Raw genomic sequence first — 20,840 nt, 5'->3', positions numbered from 1 at the left:
GCTCGACACTGATTCGGATGAACTGAGACAAGAGATACAAACTACAGCTTAGTTTAATGAAGTGATTATCAATTGCGCACGAACGTCGTCCCTGAATATAGATTAAAAATACAGTCATCTAATATTGGTATATGCCAGTCCTCTTAATAGTAACCACTTCCGTTAAATTATTCACTCTGCTCGGTGGGACTTACTACATATTGATGCGTGTACAAAAGAAGCTTTGGAAGGATGAAAGCGCGAGAAGCAAGCAACTATCACCAAGAGCTTGCTTGCACGTTCGTCACCACGTCATAACAGTAACAGAGCCGATGGCACTTGTGGCAGTAATTGGGCGTGCGGGAGTGGCGTCTGCGAGATGACGATGCTGTGACGTTTGTGCGCGCGGCGGGCGCGTGTCGCGTATAATGGTCTGCCGGCCTGCCAGCCTGCTCCAATTTACACAAAATCAATAACAAGTGAGAGGAGACGAGTGCACACACAGAGCACCCTCGTCTTTCTGTAGGGCCCTACACCGCTCGCCATTCCTCACAACTCATTCAACACACAACTCTCGCCCAAAATTTTCTCGAGTGCTCGTTTAAGATGATGTCATTAACCAACGCCCAATTAAACAATACATTGAGTGGTTGCTTCATTAATGTAATTATATGACGCCATTTCAGCTCTACATGTCTGACATTACGTGTCTCAATGACACACTGATTTCAAAAGGATTTGTCAGTTATTCTAAATGTTCATGCCTGTGCTAACAGTTACAGCGCTCCATTGTTAATGATGTGCGGAGCGGCAACTCATGTACCTTTCTGTACCTTGCAATTTTTGGACAGTATAGAATATCAGAAGAAACAAGTCCGCATCACAGTGTATCGTGTACGATGAATCATCTCAAAGCCATGTAAGATACATACACAAGTGTCTAAAGTTTTTTTTTTGTTACTTTCATTGTTACTAAAATTGGTAACACTTTTCCCCATACTGGATGGATTCCTATTCCGACTTTTGTCTTGGCAGAATGACGTAATTCCGGAAGTTTAAAATACGATGATATCAGACTAACAGACGTAGTACAAAGTAACTCTTCTCCTGTTTTAAAAAGGGGTAATTCGGCCCTGGATCCATTAAGGTAACATTACTGTGTTGTAATTGTTGTTCTTGGGATTACATCTTGCTGAATTTAGGTTTCAACCGTCTCCTTATATTCGTACATCAAATTTTCAGCAATAATTCTGTTGTAGAAATCCTTATTATAGTATACCAGCAGTGATGTTTCCTTGACCCAATCATGTAGAACAAGAATAACACCGTCTATATTCAATAGATAGTCTACATGTACTGTGTTAATACACTCACCACAGAGACGAAAATAGATATAACGTCGCCAAACGTTGATTACATATGATTTTAACTTAATTTGAAAAGAAATTTAAATGAACATGTTCATGATATTGAAAGCAATGATTCCAATCAGAGTACTTTGCGGATATGCCGAGGACTTCAGAAGTTATTCCCAGTGCACAGTTTACGTTTTGGCGCGGTTATTAATGTCACAATTTCTTGTAACTGTCACATATGTGCAGCTAACTACGTTGTTCACCTCCTTTCCACGTATATCCAACTGCGGTTTCTTCTTATTTTATTGAAACCGTTGAAACTAACCTGTTAAGAATTCTCGAAGGTACTTCGCTGTTGAAAGTTGCTATCTCTGAGGTAATACTTGCATTATGAGGTCCAATTAACTGTCGAAATAAGTTCAAGTGTTTTAGAAGGAAATTGAAAATTCGTCGGTTTCATTTTTGATGCTCAAGCAAGTGAAGAGTTAATACACAAACATTCACAAGTCATACATTCAGAACAGAGCATAAAGGACACGAGTCCGACGTCAGCGAATGGTGAACTCCAACAAACAGGTTGCACTGCAGTGACCACTTTCCTAATAGCGGGTGTCAGAACTACTACACCAATAGCGAGGGAAATTATTAAGTGCCGTAATAACGGAGTATATAAACAATAGAAGTATTGGGATTTTTTTAAAGATATTGACACTATTATAAATTTTATTTCTCTAATTAACAAGACCTGCAAAATATTAAGCGACTATTACAACAAGAACTTAGATAAATGGTACTGCAGCCTATAACAACTGCCTCGTTATAAATATACTTCAACAACCTGGGAGACCTCAGCCTTAGACTTTGAGACATTCCCGTTTAAGTCTTGACGGTGTGGTTTTATGCGGTATTTTAGTGCAGAGTGACCTTTGCATGCCATTATGAAATTACTAAGTTGTTAATAATAAATACAGCATCGTAAATAAGCAACGTTTACTGCTTTTAGGACGCTCAATTATTAATAAAAAGGTGAACGCTGAATGTGAACTTAATTGTGGCAATGGTAAACAAATATTAATTTATTGATTAGAATAAGAAAACACTTGATTCCAGCGACAGAAGTTAAATATACAAATGGATTACATAGTCAACCTGTCAGGTACGAGAATATACATGCAGAGGAGTGAGTTGTTATGCCACTATTCGGAATGTTCTAGACTACTGCTTCTACGAAATGAATGATCAGTATTTCAAGCATTGGGTTCTCTCGCTCGTTTTTAAGTGATTCTCTTTCTGCCTTAATAAATGAAAACAACAGATACTGTAACAGACACCATTCTTCCATACTTTTCGATGAGTTAACAAAAACACAAACGTAATAGCAAGCGATGAGTCATTCACAACTAGTGGCCCTTAGAAGGTTACGAAATTGCTGACTCCTCATCTATCTCTCTGTCTCCATATCTACACACACACACAAACACATATATGTTTGTACTCACCGGAAACAAATTATCCTCTGTCAGTGTCATATGCTGTCATTTGCAGCCATATGAATTGCTACTGGTTTCTTCCGGGTTTGTAAGAAGGAGTCTGAACTCGTCGTTTGTGTACAGAAAGTGGTGGATCATTTGCACTGTAATCTTAGTTTTCGAATTTCCAACCTCTAAGAAGATCGAACACCAAGACTGTGACATTAAGGCTTAAGAGAAAGCGTGATCGCCAGTTTTATAAAATATTTGGTATCGCGAAATATGAGTTCTAACTTTCTTCTCAACCACGAAAACTTTATTATGTGCACTTACAGTATCTAACAGTAAACACATTGTGACTGCAAAGTAATCCAAATAAAAAATGGTTCAAATGGCTATGAGCACTATGGGACTTAACAACTAAAGTCATCAGTCCCCTAGAACTTAGAACTACTTAAACCTAACTAACTTAAGGATCACACACATCCATTCCAGAGACAGGATTCGAACCTGCGACCGTAGCAGTCGCGCGGTTCCGGACTGAAGCGCCTAGAACAGCTCGGCCACCGTGGTCGGCTAATCCAAACAATACACTATAGACGCCATAAGATGAATAACGCTGTAGTCACTTTTTTACGTACTTGATTTTTTATCTGAAATTCCCTGGGATTAATTTCATTGTGGGAGACGACGAACAGTCATCCGGTGAAAGTCACAAAGCTGTGACGAAAGCATAATGGTAGCCACAGAATTAATTAGCAAACGCAAGATAATCAACATAACTCAGTAGTAAGATCCATATTTCCGACCGTAGAGCTATGCATTTTTCTTTCTCGTTTCGATGGACTTAAGTCTAGTAAGTAAAAATTGAAGCTGCCGGTTGGTTATCGTTTCATTCAATTACGACAACTCATTCCTTCGTAATGAAGTGGAGAGAATGCTTTCCCGCTTACCCCCACGTATTGTGGCCCTTTTGTTCCTCGTTATTCTTCCACAGAAAGGCCAGGGGTAACTTTTCATACAGGCGACATCGCTATAACCTAACCGCGATAAATTGCCCGGCAGCCAGAACTGTTGCATACCTGTATTAAGCACCGACAGTGACATCCACTCTAATTGCATTACTACTACTATCTGCAACGAGTCTTAACTCGTAAAATTCCAGCAACAGATGCCCTGCAGGGGGGCTGCTGCCCTTTCCGAGTCTCCCTCTTTGGCTTTTTTGTTTGGAACGAGGCCCGCGCTTAGCGGATGCCGCCTGTTTCTCAAGGTCCCTCCAAAACGGCTACTCAGGCAATCCGGTGAAATTACAGTGCATCGGCGGCGCCCCTGTGTCACTGCGGGCCCAGTGTTACCGGCGGCGACTATTCTGCTGCCGGTGGTGTGTAATTATGATGGCCTCAGCCTTTCACCACCTGCTTAGACCCTCCGTAATAACACGTTGCCGCGGCGAGCCAGTATTCAAACAAGTTATCCGGTACTCACGCACGGCCGCCATGCAGCCAGCCGCAAATGAAAAAAAGAGGAAAATAGAAATAGTCTGGCTCTCGTCACGCCGGTTATTTACCGACTGACGTATAATGACAGCCTTACAAAACCTGTGCGCCGGCGGAAAGGATGGAGTAGTGCCCGGCCCGTGTGGTGGTCACAAATATGACGGTGCCAGAAGTGTAACATCGTTCCAAGGGTACATTCTGTTCATACACTGTTCTGGTTGTCCACGGTACTTCAGACACTGTTCTGGTTGTCCACGGTACTTCAGACACGGTTCTAGTTGTCCGTGGTGTTTGAGATGGAGTTGCAGCACGTCGTCAAAACCCGTGTTCAATAACTTCCTTTTCCGTTTTCTCAGTTCGTAGATGCTACATGCTTGCCCTCGATGTCGAGAACGAGAATAGTTGTTACTGCAGCACGCACAAAAAGCAGACAGCATGTCCTAATCTTGGTGACGGAAGCAATATTTTTCACCATAGTTTTCTTGTAATGTGGCTGCCTTACGCTGTTGGGGATGATACAACCATTTGTAAAATCTTCACAGTTTTATCATTTTCTCGAAGAATATTTTACCAATAAAACTCGTGCGTTAATAGAACGTTGACTCTATATCTACATCTATGTGGATACTCTGTAAATGATGTTTAAGTGCCTGACTGAGGGTTCATCGAATCACCTTCACAATGCTCTTTTATTCCAATCACGTATAGTGAGCGAAAAAATCGAACACCTATGTCTTTCCGTGCGAGTTCTAATTTCCCTTATTTTATTATGGTGATCGTTTCTCCCTATGTAAGTCGGCGTTAGCAAAATATTTTCTCATTCGGAAGAGAAAGTTGATACTGAAATTTCGTGAGAAGATTCTGCCGCAACGAAAAACGCCTTTGTTTGAATGATGTCCACCCCAAATCCTGTAACATTTCAGTGACACTCTCTCCCCTATTTCACGATAATACGAAACGTACTGCCCATCTTTGAACTTTTTCGATGTACTCCGTCAGTCCTATCTGGTAAGGATCCCACACTGCGCAGCAGTATTCTAATAGAGGACGGACAATAATAGTGTAGGCAGTCACTTTAGTAGATCTGTTACATTTTCTAAGTGTCCTGCCAATAAAACGCAGTCTTTGGTTAGCCTTCCCCACAACATTTTCTGTGTGTTCATTCCAGTTTAAGTTGTTCTTAATTGTAATTCCTAGATATTCAGTTGAATTTACGGCCTTTAGATTTTCTTGATTTATCTTGTAACCGAAGTTTAACGGATTTCTCTTAGCACACATGTGGATGACGTCACACTTTTCGTTCTTTACGGTCAATTCTCAATTTTCGCCCCATACAGATATCTTTTTTAAATCGTTTAGCTATTTGTTTCCATGTTCTGATGACTTAACTAGTCGATAAATGATAACGTCATCTGCAAAAAACCTAAGACGGCGGCTCAGATTGTCTGCCAAATCATTTATATAGATAAGGAACAGCAAAGGGCCAATAACAATACCTTCGGGAATGCTAGAAATCACTCCTGTTTTACTCGATGACATTCCGTCAATTACTGAGAACTGTGACCTCTCTGACAGGAAATCACGTAGCCAGTAACATAACTGAGGCGATATTCCATAAGCACGCAGTTTCAGTACAAGCCGCTTGTGTAGAACAGAAATGAAAGTAATATTGAGTATGCCCCAAGAAAGCACAATAGGAAAACTGATTTTCTTTGTGTACATAAAAGATTTATCGGATAACGTCACAGAGTTTCCTGACGATGTCTACTGAAAAGCATAGTCGTTCTACAATCTTAAGGAAATGCATAAACTCTTGGAAAAAAATTCCACTTGTTGCAATGAATATCAACACTCTTCAAATATGAATAAATTCAATAAAAGCCTCACAGTATATAATTTACGTTGATAATCTGGAGTAAATAAAATTATCTTGTGGGTATTTTAGGTCTCCTTAATTTCTGTGCTGGGAAGTAACAATTGGGTAAAAGTCTCGAATTTCGCAATACACACTTCATTTATTTGCGTTTTACTCGTGTACTTTTCTGCACTGTTTTCACTTTCTTCAGTATTTTCATATGCTAAAACATAAAAGTTGATTATTAGTATTCTTTCTACGTTTCTCTGTCCAGACGTTGAGGAAACTCTCGAGAAGTCACATAAGGTTTCCAAAGCCTATAAAGGCAGAAAATGGTATCATTCTAACGCTAATCTCTTGGAATTAACTATTAGATCGTTTGGCTGCATCAAATTTAATTTAGGAGGGCGTGCTGCAAAGTAATGCGTCCGAATTTTTTACTCTGTTCTCAATATCAATTGAGGTATGGCATATCACAAGTATTACTCGGTCGACTCTTCCGCTTCATTCACGCAAGTTGCACCTCTGCCGCTAGAGGGCTCCGAATCGTAGGGTGTAACATGGCGGTGTGTAACGTAACTATGTCGGTGGGTGTGCAACAGCGTGCTGTGCTCACGGTTGGTTCTTTCGGTTCTCACCTCTGATATGAAACAGAGGAGCAGGAAAGCCGTCAGTGATTTCTTTAGCGTTTTGAGCGTGATGATGATGGTTTCCTTAACAACAGCAGGCCGGAGTGGCCGAGCGTTTCTAGGCGCTACAGTCTGGAACCGCGCGACCGCTACGGTCGCAGGTTCGAATCCTGCCTCGGGCATGGATGTATGTGATGTCCTTAGGTTAGTTAGGTTTAAGTAGTTCTAAGTTCTAGGGGACTGATGACCTCAGCAGTTAAGTCCCATAGTGCTCAGAGCCATTTTTGAACCTTAACAACACTTTGACAGTTGATGAAAGCATGGTCCGGTATTTTGCCCCCTAAGAACAAGGGAGCATCAAGAAATTCCTCCAAAAAGGATCATCGGTGCCAGGAAAGTTCGAGATCATGCCATCAGGAGGCAAAGCCATGGTCACAGTGTTCACGGTGTGGTATATATTTGGAATTCATGCCTAAAGGCAGCACCATGAGCTCTCCAAGGTACTGCGAGAGCCTCAGGAAGCTGAAAGCATAAATTTGAAGAGTTCGTCCACATATGGAGTAAGCTCTAATTCAACATGACAATGCCAGACCACACAAGAGTGCTGCGACATAGAGATGTATTCTGCTAAATTTCGTTTTGTTTAAAAATATTTAAGAGTTTTATACAAAAAATTTCGAAGACATTACTTGCCCTCGTAGTGTGTGATTCATGGGGCCTCAAACATGTATACGGTGCTAAAAAGTACAGTGACCTTTCGCGTAAGTTGAATGAATCATATCTGATTTTACCGCTGTCTCCTGTTGTGTTGCTACGTTATTTTCGTTGTTAGTAAATGTAAAAGCTGTCTCAGAGTGAATTACGTTAGCACTGCGTATAAAACTATTATAATTTTAATCTTTTATTTGTTTAGATGTTTTGGGTGAATATATGATGTTTAGGTAAAGCGTCTTTTGTATTTTTCAGCTGACTGAAATTGATCTTTACAACTTTCGTAGGCTTCTGGTGTGTGTATCTTTATTCCAGTACTACGAATTGTTAGATATTTCTGTTTGAATGGTATTCTGTTACTATTATTATCATTATTATTATTATTACTATTATTATTATTAAGTTTCCTTTAATTTACGTCTATGGTCACATACATTTTGTTAACAGATTACCGATTTCGGTCTATAATGACCATCATCAGATCTTTTTATAAAAACAAAGTCCTAATAAAAAGATCTGATGGTAGTCATTATAGACCGAAACCGGTAATCTGTTAACAAAAAGTTTGTGACTATAGACGTAAATTACAGGAAACTTATTGTATATACGGGTCACTGTTTTATTCGCGACAATGTCGCAGCTTGTGAAATTATTATTATTTATGAACAGAGACGGTGCATCCTTAATATAAGATTACCGGTGCTGTTTAATGGTAAGAGAAATATTTGTCGTTAGATATGAGTTCTTGTAGACCCTAATCTTCTCAGGTCTAATAGATGCGTAGATTGACGAAAAGAAAATCTTGTTGCGCGGCTAAAACTTTTCAGTGTCATGCATTTGACTGGGATGGTGTCGCTTCTAACCTCGTAAGGAAATGTTTACTCTACCGTACAATATAAAAAGGTCATAAATTGAACTGAGACCTAATAAACAGTTATAGTTTTACGTACTTGAAATACATTATTTAGACGTTTCTGTAAGCACTTATTTTTTCTTAAAAATCGACAAAAGATACGATTTTTCTTACAATTTTCAAAACTTCTGTTATTGTGTTGAAGGAAATACCTATTTCTAGCACTCTTTCCTCGCCACAGACTTTTTAATATTTCTCATGTTCTACTTTTGTTTAGGTCTGCCACGTATACTTCCGCCGACTTCGAATGAAAACTTTTGACGATTTTTATGATGTATTTTTTTATATACATCTAGCATTTTTTCAAACGTGTAATCGTCAGAAGAAATAACTTTATATATAGGAAATGGCAACAAATGAGTTATTACTTCTACGGTGCCACACAATATTATCAGCTGTGAAGGAGATGTTTTATAGAAAGACATGAAGTATATCCAGTGGATAAAAATAGCTGTTTACTCTGACGTATTTCACATCACCTGCGAATTAAAATCTGCGCTCAGATTTAAATAAAATGGTCTGGCTACATTCACGAAATAACCTTTATTACATGATGTATTTATATGACGAAAGGAAAATGTTTGCCGACTGTGGGGTACTGATTAATGAAGGTGAATCCTTTCACTGTTGACACAGCCGACGTCGGAACACTAGGCTGTCAGGCAATGTGCAGAGTATTATTATCATACCTCCAGTCGCGCACAGCACTCGTATAATGATTATGCATCAAAACGCAGTAAAATAGATTGCCGCCCGTTAGAGCTTATTGGGATTTTCCCGGTGGCGCGCGTTTAGTCATAATTTTGAGTGAAGCTGGCTTATGGAAATGTATGACGCACGACTGCGTGTAGGGTGCTGTACAAGCGCGCCGGGCGACGCTCGCGGCTGCGGCTGCTGCTTGTCCGGTGGGACCTTGAGCGTTACGTGATCACATTTCGACACGCAAGCTTCACATTCCGCACGCTAACACGTTAGGGGCATTAAAACTGACAAACGCCGTGTCACGTCGCCGTGAAATAAATGTGAGCTTGTAGAGAGCCGCTATTTGTGATTTAAAGTTTCTAGCCGATATCCCAGTCACGGCAACAGATGGTCCGCGTGCTCGGCCCATTCGTCATGTAATCCAGCCCTCGTGGCCTCAGCACGCATTCACCGTCTGGGCTACGCGGCAAGTGGAAAACGAAATCCCGCCAAGGAATGCGGCACCGTCCATCACTTAAAACCCTTCTATCGTTCGCTCTGATTATATCTGGATATATGAACAGATAGAAGGGTTCAAACTGACAAAGGTTGGTAGTCTGCCGCCGAAATAAATCCACTACGCATGATACATGACGCCTGATATAAGTAGCTTTTAAACACTTAAAAGACCTTTCCACTCTTATCTTTCACTGATGTTCCGCGCCAACTTTAAGACCCGTACTCCCATGCAATCCCCTCACAGCTTAATATGTTTTTGAAGTATTATTGAAGTAAAGAAAACTAGGAAGAAACGTCGCATACAAGTCTGTGAAATCATTAAACGTTTTAGATAATTTCGAGAGGTGAAGTCAGCAGTACAGAGTAACGAACGATATATGGCATCTCGTAAAAGACGCTAGTGAGCGAGACGATGCAGTGGGTCACAAAGTCGGATCGTAATCGGGATGAATAAGGTTCAGATCCCTGTTCACTCGTACTCATTTAAGTATTCTGTGATTTTTTGAAATCAGTCATGGCGAAAATTGGGATGATTCCTTGAACACGAGCCGGCCGAGGTGGCCGAGCAGTTCTAGGCGCTACCGTCTGGAACCGCGTGACCGCTACGGTCGCAGGATCGCATCCTGCCTCGGGCATGGCTGTGTGTGATGTCCTTAGGTTAGTTAGGTTTAAGTAGTTCTAAGTTCTAGGGGACTGATGATCTCAGAAGTTAAGTCCCATAGTGCTCAGAGCCATTGGAACCTTTTGAACCTTGAACGCGATCGCGGCGGATTCACTTCCTTTGAATCTACCAAATTATTAAACTTTGAATCTGTTCGAGCTACAAGATGTCAACGGTCACTGCAAGGTGGATACACGGGTTCCTAGAAGATCACCAAAGTTAATCACCGTTGGGCGTGGCCATTACTTGCCTGGGTGACAGTCCGCGTAGGTCGCGCGCTGTTCACAATTTTCCCTTTGCCATTACCTCTGAGGGAAGGGAGAGGTGGTGGCCTAAAGGCCCAGACCACCAGTCTTTGCGCCGATTTCCTGGATTAAATTCCGAACCTCTTTGCAATACCTCATGAAGTGAGGGCATGCGACACTGTTGTTGGCGATCCGCCCGTTGGATGGGACGTGAAGCTCGCCAGGCACCTTCCTGCTCTTCGAAAGGAGCAGGCTATGGGTCGGCACAGCAAATCACCCTTTGCCTTCTCTCATTATCTCCAGCACGTACACAACACTACATTACGCACACACGCCACTACAGGCGTCTACACTTAGCAGATAACACTTGCACAAACAGGGCTCATACTTCACGAAGGAAAGGTGCCTGCGTGCGAGGAGGATGGGAAAAGCCTTTCCAGTTAGGGGGCTGAACCTGCCTTTCTGGGTCTCCAAGCGGTTCATGCCATAGGAATTAGAAAGGTAGGACATTGCAAAGATATAAGATTTTCCTGACGTGCTTTTCTCTCTATTGGGAGAATGTTAGAGTGTAAGTAGGCTGTTTAGGTTTTTATGTTAGTAACGCCACGTAGCGCTCTGTGCTGTGTGAAGTCTGTGGCTGGTTTGCATTGTTGAAGTATTTGATATTGTAGCGTTGAGCAGTTGGAGGTGAGCCGCCAGCAGTGGTGGATGTGGGGAGTGGGATGGCGGAGTTTTGACAGCGGATGATGTGGACGTGTGTCCATTAGAGAAAGAAAATTTGTAAGACTGGAGGTCATGAACTGATATATATATTATGACTTTTGAACACTATTGAGGTAAATACATTGTTTGTTCTCTATCAAAATCTTTCATTTGCTAACTATGCCTATCAGTAGTTAGTGCCTTCAGTTGTTAGCATCTTTTATTTAGCTGGCAGTATTGGCGCTCGTTGTATTGCAGTAGTTCGAGTAACGAAGATTTTTGTGAGGTAAGTGATTCATGAAAGGTATAGGTTATTGTTAGTCAGGGCCATTCTTTTGTAGGGATTATTGAAAGTCAGATTGCGTTGCGCTAAAAATATTGTGTGTCAGTTTAGTGATGATCAGAATAAGTAAATAGAGAAATGTCTGAGTACGTTCAGTTTTGCTCAGCTGTTTGAAAATCAAATAACGTAAGGGCTTTACCAGCACAGTAACTCATTAATTTTTCTAAGGGGACGTTTCAAGAGTTAAGCCTTAAATTGACAGTGTTGCTCTCAAGTAATATTAATTTACGAAAGATATAGTACAAGCCCTAATAATCCCAATGTGTAACTGGCGGCATTACTCTCAGTCACCCACAGGGTACACATAGTTGGCAGCGCCTAGCTTTGTAGCACTGGTTCCAAAAGACGGAGGAATTTCACGCAGTATCTGTCAGTTCAGTTTTAGAAACCATTTATATTCACAAATATATACTAGTATTTTAGGCATTAGAAATATTTATCTGATTATGCTTAAGAACCTGTATGTTTTATAATGTCGATGTATTCTGCACATAAAACATAGCTATCATTGCAAGTTCAGCAGTCTTTCGGTTTTCCACCATCCTTATCGTAGCTGCGTATGATGGGTTTATCTTGATGTCATCAATTAACTTGTATCGCTATCCTCTTTTGGCCGTCTTTCCAGTCACCACTGTTCCTAAAGCCACCCTTATTACCCATTCTCTCCTCTTACTCCACCCTTGCAAATTTTCTTTCCTCCTCCTCGGACAAGTAATAAACTCAGAGGAATTTCACCGAAACGTACTGTACTATTGAGAAATACAAGATTTTTAAGTTATTTTGAAGTTTTCTTTCATTTTGACTCAAGAGTATTTCGAATTTAAACTTTAAATTGTGTATTAGAGAAATGTGGTGGGAAAAAAGAGTTCAAATGTGTGTGAAATCTTATGGGACTTAACTGCTAAGGTTATCAGTCCCTAAGCTTACACACTACTTAACCTAAATTGTCCTAAGGACAAACACACACAGCCATGCCTGAGTGAGGATTCGAACCTCCGCCGGGACCAGCCGCACAGTCCATGACTGCAGCGCCCAAGACCGCTCGGCTAATCGCGCGCGGCTGTGGTGGGAGGTTTCAATGTTATGAACAATGGTGATGATGGCCGATAAATGATCAACCATTAGAGATGACTTGATAATCATAAGAAGATCAGTTTACAAACATCTGTTGGTTACTCTGCTATCAGCATTCACAACTGATTTGATATTACTCACAGCCACGTTGAAAAATGTTCACAATACAAGTAATCAATAGAGCTCGACTCGAAAGTTGCTGATGCCACAAATTTTCAAGGCAAGAATCCAGCCACGAATGAGATGTAGGACAGTAGCGAATAATTTCTGGACTGTATTAGGCTCCTACTTTTAGAGTTAGTTTTCAGATTGCATTCACAGCACGGACACTTTCCTTCTGAGAAACACAGTTGAATCAGAATAAAAAGTATTTTTTTTAGTGCTGGTTCCGTTACCGTCGTACTGAATGGGAATATGTTCAGCATCCACAAGTTAATATTAGTGTGATGTTCTGATCAGGGTGTATGTGAACATGTTCAGATAGCACTATAATTTTTCCAAAGTCTTTTGTTTAAGAAATTATTTCCGTAAAAGTAATACTGAGACAACGTTATGCATAAAAAGTTATTGGATGCACACTGTAGTAGACCGTATGTCTGAAGAAGAGTCATGAATTCGAACACAGAAATAAATAAATAAGTCCAGGTGTCCTAACTAGAAATGAACGCAAGGGTGACAACCAATTTTTAGCTACCTGTTACAAGAGAAGCAGTAAACTTAGTATTAGTAGGAGCATTTTCAAGAAAATTGCATTTTCGAAAGAACTGGTGTTCTTGTGCGGTAGAACAGACCTAAGCCCTGGCTCACGGTTCCTAGTGTGAAGCATCTCCTAGTCCTAAAAGCAACTAGGCATGATGCAAAAAAGCAAAGAAAATCAGGGTTTAGCTTCCCATCGACATCGAGCTCATTGTAGACAGAGCATAATCTAGGAATGTTTTAATAGTGGGAAGAAAATATGCCGTGCCCTTTCAAAGGAACATCTTGGTATTTGCCGGAAGCAATTGAAGGAAATCACAGGAAAACTAGATCAGGATTGCCGGACGCGCTCTTGAAACGTCGTCCTCCAGAGTGCGAGTCTAGGGTGCCAACCACTGCGCCACGTCGCTCTGTGGCATAGTGCAGGCTTCGGGTGCATATATACTGTGAGAAATGACTTTGAAATTCCAGATTCCACTTAAAATTTACTTCTTTCTTTCGCAAATTGCTTGGATGTTGTGGAACTTTGTACGCTTTCGAAATAAACTTCTCATTGTAACTGATTTCTCCTATAATTAAATCTGGGTATATTGATTCTTAGCAGTGGCAGTGGGCTGGGCGCAGGAGTTCCGCGAACCAGTTTCAACTAGTCACGTAACACGATTTTGTAAACGTCTCTATGGCAACGCTTCAGTGTTATCACTGCACTACAGACGGCTATTGCTTTCGCCTGCAGCCTTTTCAGCTATACAGCTGAAAGCTGGCAACAGTGCTGCGAGATGTCAGGGATCTTCTTACGCTGCCTCACTTGCAGCAATGATTGCTGTTCTTCGGTGCAGATGCAGGTAAGTCTTGAGTGCTTTCCAGTGCTTCCATGTGGTTTTGGCTCTACTTTCCTGAAAATATGACCTGGATATTCGAAACAAGGCTGCATGAATTTACCCTTTGGTAAACATGACTGAAGGTCTCGTTGTTGGATTTCTGAAATTGTATTCCAACACCCTCAAAATTTATTGTCTTCTAGAACCAGAGACAATCATTATAATACTATATTGCACTGCCTGTTATTTTACGATGTACTTTGCAATGTACTTCAGACTTACATATACGTCGTAGCTCTCTCCCCGTATGGGAATCACAGCAGTTGTGCGAGTACTCGATGGTGACAAACCATGACATACGGAGGTTTGGAGGCGAGCTCGGTTGGCCGAAGTGGTACGACCGATACTATAGGTGGTGTACGTTTGATCGATAATTACTTCCCATCACGCTCTGACAAGTGAACGAGACATCCAGAATTTTACGCCCGTGAGGTTACACCCTTAAGATGTTTGCATCATCGGCGGAGATTTTACTTGTGTGATCGACAGGAAAGACCAACATCCCAACTACACTTCAAGCCAAGAACTTAGGGAGTTGGTCAGCGAGATGGAATCATTCGGTACATCACAAGCAACGAAGCTACACCTTTTTTACGAACCGTTTGGATCGGGTGGTGGTGGACGCAGAATTCCGGCCGACGCCATTTATAGACTCTGAGATTTGTAAGGTTACCCTTGCTAGACAGCAGGTATGGTGACGGAGGGTTAGTTGGAAATGAAACTCTCCCATCTGCATGATGCAGATTGCTGTCGCATGGTGGAGGACACATGACACGGCTGCACCCGTCGAAGAAATCGTTATGGCTCCGACCTACAATGTTCGATAGGACGTTAACAGATAGTGGGAGGCTTCTAGATGGCAGCACTCGACCTCTAAATTTTACTTTATGGCTCCCCGGGAACTGTACGCTCAACCGCCTTCACCGGAACGTCAGAAAGCCTCCATGAGTCAAGGTGAAGTTGACATACACTGGTGTCCAAAATTAAAGTAACAAACCGACATTTTACAAGGCTGCGTTTATTTTGTCACAAACGAGTATAAAGAGGTGATAGTAAAGTAGGAACACTGTACAGAAGACAGATCGTAAACAACTGGAAAATGCATTACGGTAGACAAAAATGTTCTTCGTTTTTCACAACTTAACTAATTTGCGCACACATTCTGACAGCTGGTTAATGTGTTCATTGTAGGGTGTGACCACCTCTGGCAGCAATATAGGCATGACAACGAGGGGGCATGCTGTGAATGATGTCATCAATGTCATGTTGCGGCAATCCCGTTCCTCTGAAGAGCTTCTCACAAGTCTTGGAGAGTGGTTGGTGAAAGCTGATGTGATACAACCCGCCTCCCTACGCATCCCAGACGTGCTCTGTGGAATTCAAACCGGGAGAGCTAGCAGACCACGCCATGGGTGCAACATCTTCCGGTTCCAAGAGAACATCAACCACCCGTGCTCTGTGAACTCGAGCACTATCGTCCATCAATACGAAGTCTGGGTCCACTGCACCTTGCAGCAATTGCACATTAGGTCCCAAGATCTCGTCACGATACCTGACAGTAGTTCAGCCTTGCCGATTCACCTGTACCATTTCGTGAAAAGGTGTTCATGTGGTTAACATAATCCCTGTCCACACCATTTGGGGTCCTCCTCGGTATCAGTTTCTTTCCACAGTGTTTGGGGCCCGAAAACGAGTTCCACGTTTCCTCCATATGCGAATCCGTCGACGATAACTCTCCAGACCAAATCGCGATTCATCTGTGAAAAGGACATTGGCCCACTGCTTGATCGTCCAGGTGGCACGCTGACGACTCCACTCTAGGACCTTTCATTCTGTCAAGACGTGTCACAGGTACACAAACAACAGTTCTCCGACGATAGAGGCCACTCAGCCTAAGTCTTCTGTCCATCGTTTGCCTCGATACAACACATGCAGTGGATGCTGCGGGGTCAGAGGCCAGTTGCAGTGCAGTACTAAGGCGGTACCTTCATGCCGTTACAGCCAAGTAATGATCCTCTCCATCGGCACTGGCCTGGTCTACAGGATACAGTTTCGGTCCCTATAGATTGTCGCAACATCCGAGAAACAACAGAACGATTCTCCTTAACCCATCGGACCCCACCAGTTTCCACATTCTTCCTATGGCCCTCCACCGCAGATAGTCTGGTAGTTAGTAATCTCTGTGCCATACTGCACCGTCTGTAACTGTACACAGCAATTGTGGATGAGAGACTACCCGGCAAACAGTACCTCGTTTGATAGGTGCCGTGACGTAATCGTTGGCGTGGTTGTCCGTCGACTGGAATGATAGCTTCTGTGCCGAACACGATCGTAGGGACATCTGTTGACAGTTTGTATGAGTACATCGTGAATTAGGCACAGATGGTTCACATGGCCCTAAGCACTATGGGACTTAACATCTGAGGTCATCAGTCCCCTACAACTTAGAACTACTTAAACCTAACTAACCTAAGGACATCACACACATCCATGCCCGAGGCGGGATTCGAACCTGCGACCGTAGCAGTCGTTCGGTTCCGGACTGAAGCGCCTAGAACCGCTCGGTCACACCGGCCGGCAATTAGGAACAAAACGGGGAAATAACGGTTTGTTGCTTTAATTTTTTACACCATTGTAACTTCCGCCATTAAGGATGGAGGGTACAGTGATAGGCATGAGGTCGCTGGGTTGCCTGCCCAACGAACTTCCCTCAACGCATCATGTGTTAAAGGAAACTGACTAAGATACAGGAAGTTCATTCATGAGGTAGATATTAACGATGACGTTTTTTTACAACACATTGGGACATAGCACAGGAGTTCACGGATCATTTTAGCAGATCCTATTATCCTAACGAGGAGCGTCAGAGGGCGCTGGCGAACGTCAGATACGAGATCCCAGACGTGACACGTGCGAACGGGGAAGCAGATGTTTCCCCTGAAGTTACGAGAGAGGAACTGGAGGAACCCATTACTAGAGTGCCTTTCAAAAAGTTCCAGCTGAAGACGGGTTCCCGTTGGTATTTTGCGTGCCTTTGTGACCACTGTGACACAGATGTGGTTATGCATGTTTAGCAAGATTCTGAAGCAGGAACTCTCGGTTCCCGTTGAATTCGCGAAAGGGTTCGTGGTCCCGAAATCCAAGCTACGTAGCGGGAAATGACCATGTGATTATCGCCCCATGACCATCCTTAAAAATGACTGCAAGATATTCATCTCATACTGGGCGGTCCTATCAAAACGTCTGTGGCGAATCGTTTACATGCAGATCAGACGTGTCTTGGCGGTGGAAGTAATATCTGTACAGCCGTGGGAGACTAGTAGTGATGTCGTGGTTGCTCTCGCGGCGTTATGTCGCCTCGGTGAGAGGGAGGGGGGAGGGGAGAGACAGTGGGCACTGGTCACCATAGATTTTGACAATGCCTTTGATTGAGTCACTCATATGTATCCCGCGGCTGTGATGAACGGATGGGTGTCCAGCCTTTATTGACCACTGCAGCGATACCGCTATTGCGTGGTGTCAGATCAGCAAAGGTGATAAAACGGAGACAGCGGCGTATTTTAAGACCCTACGATCTGTCAGGAAGAGTTGCCCCTTGTCGGTCCTCTTGTACGCGAACGCCGTAGAATTGTGCCTTGCAGGCCTTCGTCATCGACTCACGGCATCTATCATTCAGAAGTAGAGCATACGCAGATAATGTCGTGGTCCTCGTCCAAACTGAGGGGTGACCCTGTCCACATTGTACTGGCTAAAGGCGTTTGCATCTACGTGGATGTAGACATAGAAAGGCGCATGGGATGGCAGTTGGCAGCGAGGCCGACTTTCGCAAATCGCAATACACGCATATGGGGCGTGGACTAGAACCAAGAACAGAAGGACATTGCAATTTTTGGGTATCACCTTCCGTAAGGAGACGGTGGGAACGGCTGCGAACAACTAACGACGGCTGTTGAGCCAAGTGCGCACGTCGATACGAGGATACGCTCTACGGTTGATGGATACGCTGCAGCCAGCGTCACTCGTCAGCCTTTATTTAGCTCCCATGATGTACCATCTGTCACATCTTCTCCCTATGTCGCGCACGATGGCAGTGAGGATTCTGGCGGCTTTTGGGTACTATCTAAGCTTGGGACAGCTCTTTAAGATACACTGCGACACACTTAACCTCCAAGCGCGGGAAGGGGGATGTTGCTCTAGTCAACGTCCACGAGAATGCACGGGCCGTCTATATTGATACCAAGCAGAACCATTGGCACCAGAGGAATCAATCCCTTACGCGGGCGATATTCAAATAACTAGTACCGACATCGCACCCACCCTCGGTCAATGTCGGATATATATCGCCCCCGTTAACGTACGAGCGGACGTTCATGGTTGAACACATTTACGTTCGGGCGTGTCTACGGACGTCCCGACCGCGACCTAGAAGGACGTGTGCAATCTGCTTCTTCGATGAGATAGAACGGAAACATTCTGACTTGAATTGAAGAATGGTATGGTGCATGGTTAACAGCCCATACTTACCTGCATCGACCAGATCGACGTGGTACAGGGTCGTAAACCGAAAGCTGACGAATGAGAAAAAGTTAACAAGTATTTCGTCATGCGACGCACTCTACATACATAACTCTCAACGGATATGGTGTTTATCCCGGAGGAAACGTTCTTTCCGCATCACACGACGAACGCGGTGGCGTGCGTCACGGATATGATGGCCCATTACTTATATCACGATACAGATATGAACGCACTGAATTATTGGCAGCACTTGTAAGCCGGACATACAAAACTGTTGCGGCTACGCAAGCACAAGGATTGGTACACAGATTTCTTAGGAACAATTTTTGCGGACACCTCAGACAGATGGGGTGTGCCGAGTGTGCAAAGATGAGCAGCGGTGATAACGCTTGTGGAACCGATCAAGTAAAGCGATCTTGTACCTTTTTTTTTTTTTCTTTTACTAATTTTTATGAATCGTTGAAACGTGCCTGAGATGACCCTAACTTGTTATTTTCCTGCTTCGCGTTCTGTGCGATTCGATAGGTGTTGCACGTTGCAGACGTCAGCAGGGTTGTTGCACGTTGCAGTTGTCACCAGGGTTTCTTCCAGGACAGTTGTAAGGTACGAATTCGAAACAGCAGTGCCTGTGTTATTAAGAATTACGATGCAATGCTCCTAATCATTGCTATTTCGTATTTATTTCCCAATACTAGGCCATCGATTCTCAATACATAGTTCCTTCCTGTACGCAAACATGCGTAACGTGCGAGTGGAGGTTGTGAAACACTGGACGACGACATACGAAAGTTTAGCTATGGCCGTGATCCGTGAACGGATAGCCTAAGTTGGTAAGGTGAAAAAAATCGATATGCTGTTGTATGGTGATGGAGGCTCCACGCAAAAAATAGGTTAAAGCGTAAAGCGGAATACATTATACAGCTGGAGTCCGATCAGTTCCCAACTGCGGATACATATCTTGTAACCAGTACTGTAGTCAGTACTCTTAAGTCAGCCCTGAATTGTTAGTCGCAAGTGCCTGAAAATTCGCTGGGGTGCTAGGTATTCGAGACGTGAGACACCTGCCGTGAAATAATTCAGAATATTTATATATTACCATCATTTTCTTGCAGTTATCGGTGAGAGTTACTAGGAGGTATGCATCAGGATGGTCGAGGGTTAATCTCAAGCCGATTCTGCTACCAACTCTTCTGGACAGGAAATTTGATAAATGTATACTTATGATTTCGCCTTTATAATATCTTTGTATTCTCCAAAAATGTATAAGTCCGTTTGTTGTTCATAACACTACTTCCAATGTGCTGGAGGAAACGGGCGTAATTACTTCTTCCTAAGGGCGATCTATTTCAGGTTTCAAGCACAAAAGTAAATATTAGCATAAGCTGGTAAGGTCGACGTGGTGCTGAAGACCTGACGTTGACGTTCATCATAACATTGTAGTCACAATGGACTCTAAGAACAGAATTTGGAACAAGTTCTTGACAAAATACTGACAGATCTCTAAAATACATGCAATGTAACACTATATTCCCTGGCTTTAATTCTCAAAGACAGTAAAAGAGTCAGAGGTGAATGCGTTGATGGTTACGAAAGACGGTACTTGTGTTAAGCAAGTATCATGACTTTACCATTTAGTGGAAATCGATTGATTACTATAATTAACAGTCATCTCCGAGTTGGCTGCAAAGCAGATGAAACAGTTTGCACGTGTGTGTCTTTAGATAGTGAGTGACTCTGAGGCTGTTACACCCAACTCAAACCTTACCGTCTAAATGTCCGCAGTAAGCGGTGGCGTCAGCTTACTTGGCGCTGTGGCATCCTTGTTAATACTTGACAAAGCGAACCGCAGGCCCTGCCGTAGCGGGAGCCAACTTGTCACGTCCCGGTTCCAATTAGTGCGCGCTGTTTCTTCGCAGTGCAACCACCGAGAGTGACCGTGCAAACTGCCTTCAGGCGCAGACGAGGCGGCTTGCTGTTGCTTCATTCCTATCCAAATCCATTTATGCAATCAATGTTGGCTCTGGACTGATACGTTACTCTTTATACAGTATATAATGGAGAGCCAACGGCACCCGTATGTAGGGTATTACTACGATTGGCAAGATGGCCATTC

This window comes from Schistocerca americana, chromosome X, assembly GCF_021461395.2.
Source record: "Schistocerca americana isolate TAMUIC-IGC-003095 chromosome X, iqSchAmer2.1, whole genome shotgun sequence".
Classification (NCBI taxonomy): domain Eukaryota; kingdom Metazoa; phylum Arthropoda; class Insecta; order Orthoptera; family Acrididae; genus Schistocerca; species Schistocerca americana.
The sequence above is the reverse complement of the archived record's forward strand: the minus strand, read 5'-3'. Positions refer to the sequence as shown.